The sequence below is a fragment of the Sminthopsis crassicaudata genome, chromosome 6, assembly GCF_048593235.1.
Source record: "Sminthopsis crassicaudata isolate SCR6 chromosome 6, ASM4859323v1, whole genome shotgun sequence".
Lineage (NCBI taxonomy): Eukaryota > Metazoa > Chordata > Mammalia > Dasyuromorphia > Dasyuridae > Sminthopsis > Sminthopsis crassicaudata.
In genome coordinates this window covers 63663053-63669947 of record NC_133622.1, presented here as the reverse complement: position 1 = coordinate 63669947, position 6895 = coordinate 63663053, and positions in this window count along the sequence as shown.

Below are 6895 nucleotides of genomic sequence, written 5' to 3'. Positions count from 1 at the left end.
GCCAAAGAAATATGTGCATAGGTTTAGAGGAAATTCTCAAACATTCCACCAATGAAAAAGAAGTTCTTCCAGAAACTGGAGAGTCTGAGGTGACTTTCTCTTCATTTGCTCTTTAAATTTAAGCCTACTTTCCCCTGGATTATGTATGTAGTTATGGGACAGGGGATACAGAGTTTGGGATTATGTTTTGTACAACTGTCATTACTCAAGTATCTGATTAAATGTATCTCTATTAAAAAAAAAAAGCTTCTATATAAAAAGTTTTGAAAGTACAACAGTATGAGCTCAAACTTATAAGTTTAAAGAACTCTCTAACTTAGAAGAGAAATTGAACTTTAGAATAAAAACCCTAAGCCTCACACTGGTTATCCTAAAAAGTTTAAAAAGAAAAAGAAAAAAAAAAGAAAAGAAAAGGAAAGAAAAAATAAAAAAAAATTGATGTTTAATATGTAAGGCAAGTTATGATTTGACTGAATGTTCAATAAAAATCAATAAGATTTTGTAGCTAATGTATTTTAGACTGTATTACAGGATTTTTCACACACCCCTCCAACCCTGAAGAAGTATAGTAATCATTGATAGTCACAGATGAGAACATAGGACAAGAGTGTTGTAAGCACATCTCTCTTTAGATTTGGAAGAACTGAAAACTTATAGATCCCTAGAAGTATCTCTGAAAACAGCTGCACAAAACCCTTGGAATTTGGGACAGTTTATTCCACCTTGGAAGTAGAAATTTATTTTAGAAAAGAGTTAAAAGTCAAAAAAATAGGAGAGGAGCATGAGTAAACAATAGAAATAGATTGTGACCACAGACATTTAATGGTAATAAAAAAAGATAAAAGCATACACTTAGAAGAAGATAAAGTCAAAGCAGAAGGAAGAAAAATATAAATAGTCTCAGGCCATGGAAGAATTAAACGAAAAAAGATTGTGAAAATCAAATAAGAGAGGTAGAGGCAAAATTAGAAAGAGGAATGTGAGTGATATAAGAAAGTCATTTAAAAAAAGAGTAAACAGCTTGCTAAAGGAGACACAAAAAATAATGAATAAAATAATACCTTAAATATAGACTAGGCCAATTGGGGAAAAAAAAAAAAAAAAAAAAAAAAAGGAGCTACAAAAGTCCAGTAAGTAGAAGAGTACCTTTAAAATCAGAATTGACTAAATAGGAAAAGGGATAAACATTCACTGGGGAAAAACTCTCTTAAAAAGTAGAATAGGGCCAAATGAAAGAGAGGTAAAAAAGCTCAGTGAAGAAAATTCCTTAAATTTAAAATACATCAAATGGAAGCTAATGACTTTATGAGAAATAAAGATAATAAAACAAAAAACCAAAACAAAACAATGAAAACAATGTGAAACATCCCACTTGGCGGGGGGGGGGGGGGGGGAACAACTGACCTGTAAATAAGATTCAAAGGCAATAATTTAAAAATTATTGAAATACTTGAAGCTACAATCAAAGAGCCTAGACATCATCTCTCAAGAAATTATCAAAGAAAATTTCCCTGCTATTCTAGAATCAGAATAAAAATCAAAATTGAAAGAATCCACTGATCACTTTCTGAAAAAAGATACCAATAGAATGAGGAAATTTAACAAATATAAGATTGGTTTTATAATAAAAATTTAAAAATATAATATTATACAGAGTGGTTATGTAGAAATTTAATGACAACAATATATGTGTTTTCATGGACTAAAAGCTTAACTTTTGCTTTTCTTGGAAGCCAAACATATTAATGGGATGTTACATTGCAAGAGGAATTGTGGCTTGAATGAGGGAAGTCATAGTTGTGATTTTTATTTCAGCAAAGTTGAACCACATTTGAAGTATTATATCGTCTACAAACCATGTTTTAGTAAAAATAATAAGTTGAAGAGCATACAGAGGAAGGCAACTGAGATGGTCAAAGGATTTGAGTTCAAGTTATTCATTGTTCTCGAAGGAATTGAGATTGTATAGATGCAAAAGACAAGATTTAGTTGTATTTAGGTGCTACTGTATAGAAAAATAATAAGACTTATTTCAGAATAAGAGAAACAAACAAACTTGCAAAGAAACCCAGTGTTTAATAAATTAGAAGAAATAATATACATAGTTAGCTTTTTTTTTTTTTTTAATTAAAAAGAATAATAAGCCTTCAAGAGAAAAGGAAAAAAAAAAACTGGGAGAAATTAGACTGATTATCCCTTTAAATCATATTTTACAATAAATTCTGGATGGATCATATAATAACTTCCACAGCTATGAGCATCCATTTCTAACTGATAGATAAATAGATAGATAGATAGATAGATAGATAGATAGATAGATAGAATTATTATACAAGATAATTTACTCTGATAAAAATGAAACTGAAAAACAACAGCAGAAATAAAATCAATATACCTAATCTAACAAGATAAATAATTGAATGGAAATTCAACTAGGTAATTGTATATGTGTATGTGTATAGAGAATGTTTATATATATATATATGTATATATATGTATATATATATATATATATATATATGTATATATATGTATGTGTATGTGTGTATACACACAATCAAGTTTCTTTATTAAATGATCAATATGCACAATATATGAACAATTAATATATATTTAAATAAAATACTATAGAAATATATGAAAAATTCAATAGAAGAATTGACAGTTATTATTGCCATATGAAATAATGTACAAAGTTAAATGGAAAAATTGCACATCTGAGTTTTCACCTCATAACATTCAAATTGGGAAAGATTACAAAAGACAGTAATAGTACTAAGGGCCGAGAATACACATATAATCAAAAAGAAAGTCCCTGCTATTCATGAACTTACATTCTAGTGGAGGAAGACAACATTTAAGTGGAAATTTAAAAGTGGCAGTAGGGAAATTGCATGAGTTGGATCATAGCAGAGAAAGTATAGAGAGTATGGTGTCAAGCCTGAAGAGAATAAAGAAATCGGTGGCCTGTATGTTTTCTTCAAAATGGAGGTTTTAAAACAAAGGTAAACAAAACAAAACAAAATTTAAAAAATTAAAAAAAAAATGAAAGGAAAGGAAAATAGGGGCACAAAGAAATTCTAGAGTGAGAAGTCTGGGAGTGAAATGATTATCCAGGATGAGAGGTTTCTGTGGCAGGATAGAGAAAGTACCCATCTGATAGGAAGAAAATGTCCATGTATGCCAAAAGATATATGACAAAAATTTTTTGTGATACTTAAGAATTAGAAACAGAGTAAATGCTCATTTGTTAGGGAATAACCAAACAAAATGTAGTTTATGAATATTGTTGTATTGGAATATTATTATAACAACAAATGACAATCCCAATAGATTTAGAACAGGAAATACATCTACCTCCAGAAAAAGAACTAACAAGACTGAATGTAAATCAATACATGCTATGTAAACATTTTTTTCTGTTTTTTTTTTTTTTTTTTTTTTTTTTCTCTCCATGGTTTTACTTTGATTTTTCTCTTCCAACATGATTCATAAAGTGACAAATATGGTAACAGAGAAACATGGAAAAGTTTATATGAATTGATGGCGTAGTAAGCAGAATCCAAAAAATGATATTCAACATGATATAACAATTTAAACATAAATAATAAATACACACACACAAAAGGGAATGTTGCGCAATTATAAAAATTAAATGTGGTTTGAAAGAAGAGATATAAAAACCTACTCTTATTCTATATAAGAGGAACACAAACATATTACATATATTTTCAAAAATTTTGAATATAATTATCAATTATGTTTATTTTCTCTTTTCCTTTTAATACAGCTGACTTTATGAGAAGAGACGGGGAAGAATAACAAAGGCAATTATGGTGATAAAATAAATTTATTTTAAGTCTTCATGTAAGAAAACAAACAAAATTCTTTTTTAAAAAATAGGACAACATCAAATAGAATTGTTTGTCAAGAGGAAATAATAATAATATAGATAATGATGGTGGTGATGGTGATGGAAATGATAGGTAACATTTATATAATGCTTTAGCCCTGATAGGCACACCTTTTTCAGAGGGCTTCTATTTGAAAGGCTCAATCATTGAGGCTATGAATACATCATACGTAAAAACCTGAGTACACAAAACACTTTACAAATTTTATCTTATTTGATACTCTTAAAAACTCTGGAAAATTGGTGCTAATGCTATTATCATTTGACAGATGAAGAAACTTAAAACCTGATAGTGGTTAAGATATTTGCCTGAAGTTATTATACTGCTAAGCATCTGAAGCAAGGTTAGAACTCAGGTCTTCATGATGCACTATGGCATCCATCGTGGCCCTTTTTGGGGCCTAGGGAGCTCGTTGATATTTTTTGTATATCTTTAAATAATTACTAGAAGATCAAGGATTTTATAAAGCTATTAAAGCATTTACAGATTAGACTAAATGACCTGACATATACAGTATGGTGATATTTTGAGATTAAAAATTAATTTTCTCTCAAACTGAAGCTTCCATATGTAGCACTGCATAAACTCTCATCACCTACAACAGATGCTGGTATTTACTCTTTTCATTTTTGTAGAGATGATATTTACTTACTTTCTTAGAGGGGTGTGTGTGTGTGTAGATATTTGAAGGTGGGGAACTTACCATGTTTTTGTAGGCTGTGGAAAAACAAAAATCATAAACACCACTGCTGTGGGCATGCCATGATCTAGACCTATCTGTGATGTTGATATTGAATTTACAACAATATTAGAAGTGAAATAATTTTGTTTTGGCTCTACCCTCTAAATATTCTTCATTGGTGAGATGGATTGTCATTCAATAGTATCTAGCAGATTCTGAAATTATATCTGCTTGAAATATGATCCCAGTTTAATTAGATCAAATTATATTATCATTAATTTGCTGAATCTTGTACTAAGACCTATGGAAGAGATAGATACTTTTGTCCTCCTTAGGAGATGCATACTTCTATCCCTTTGTAATTTCAAGAGGAATCAAATTCAGTATCTCCCCAGAATTCAATTCAGAATGGTTTCATGTGTGAGGCCTATTAAAAAGGGATTCAAAGAACTAATTTAACTTGATTTAGTTCTTGAAGGAAAGGAAGAATTTGCATAGGTAAAAGAAGAAAGTTGAGAATTTAATCTATATAAAATGGGAGCCATTGACAGGTTTTGATCATAGAATAACTAGACAAATATGATATTTTAGGAAGAGTAAAGTAGATAAAAAGTCCAAGAATATATAGAATCTTGTTAGAAGACCACTGCAGAGGGCATAGCCTCGGATATGATAGAAGCTATATGATCTGAAAGGAAAGACAATGTCATAAAAATAAAAAAAAACATGACTGAATACATGTTCCTAATTAAGGAGAAAACTGCATCTGATATGATTCCATGCTTTCAAACTTAGAGGACTAGAATGGGAATTATATAATAAAGAGAAATAGGAAAGTTCAGAATAGGAGTTTTGTTTTTGTTTTTGTTTTTTGTTTTTTGTTTTTTAAATACTGTTTAATTTTGGAGCTAGAGATGAAAAATTATGACTATTACTATCATGCAAGGCAATATATATATATATATATATATATATATATATACATATATATATATATATATATATATATATATATATATATAATTATTATCTTAGTTGTTCCTTATAACAACCCTAAAAGAGATGTTCTATTATTTCTATTTTACAGATGTAGAAAGTGACAATTAAATTAGGTCATGTATGCACTAAATATCTAAGGCAGGATTCCAAGTCAAATGAAACAGAACTGAAATTAAGGTGAGATATATAGTGAGAGGTTGTAAATTTGAGAGTCAAGAGCCAGAAGTGACAATGTACTCTGTCTCTCTGTCTCTGTCTCTGTCTCTGTCTCTGTCTCTGTCTCTGTCTCTGTCTCTCTCTCTCTCTCTCTCTCTCTCTCTCTCTCACACACACACACACACACACACATACACACACACACACACACACTCACATATATACATACTCAATTACTCACTCATTTTTTTCTCTCTTCTTTTCCAGAAATTTGTTTCTCTGTCTCTCTGTCTTCCTCTCCCCTATCTCTGTCTGTCCCTCTCTCTCTATCCCATTCACATTATCTGTCCCCCCATTCCTTCCCAGTTCTATTATTTAGATCAGGAGCTTCCAATATTGTAATAACTGATCACAAATGTAATTAACACATATGCAACTTTCTGCATTAGGGAGTTGGATGGGGTCCTTAAATCACTAGGACTTACTCATAGTCTAAAAGCTACCATTTGTCAAAGGTAGAATTAAATGTTGGTATTTCTGATTCTGAGAGCAGCCTACCATTACATGAATCTATTTGATATTTTTGTAATAATATTAATAAATTCATCAAAAAATCTACCAACAAATCAACAAAGAACTTTCATTTGATTGTTGAACATTTGTCCTTGCAAAATTATATTGAATTTAGCAATATTTTGCATGTGTCACATTCAACCTATAGCACTGTAACAATCCCATATTTTTAAATCTTATAATTATATTATTAAAGTTGAAAGAATTTAAATTCTATTTGGAACTTGGAAGCTGCAATTCATGATATGTCTTTTATGTTAAGTACAAAGTAGGTAATTTGCTTCAATGTCATATCATCTTGTAATCTTCTCTGTGTGATACATTAAAGTATATTATTCTCTTTCTAGCAATGTATTTCAGGATAGATGACAGTACATTCCCCACACAAATCTTATCAACTAAAAAGATCTTACCTTAAATGGAAAGCTAAATGGCTAAACCTGGCAGAAATTTGAAGAAAAATTAAAAAATCTAATGGTATGCCAACTTGTATTCATTTATGTTCCATTTGTGGATTTTACTTCCAATGTCTTAATTTTCCATCTACTACTTAATTTTGGCATTTCATTAT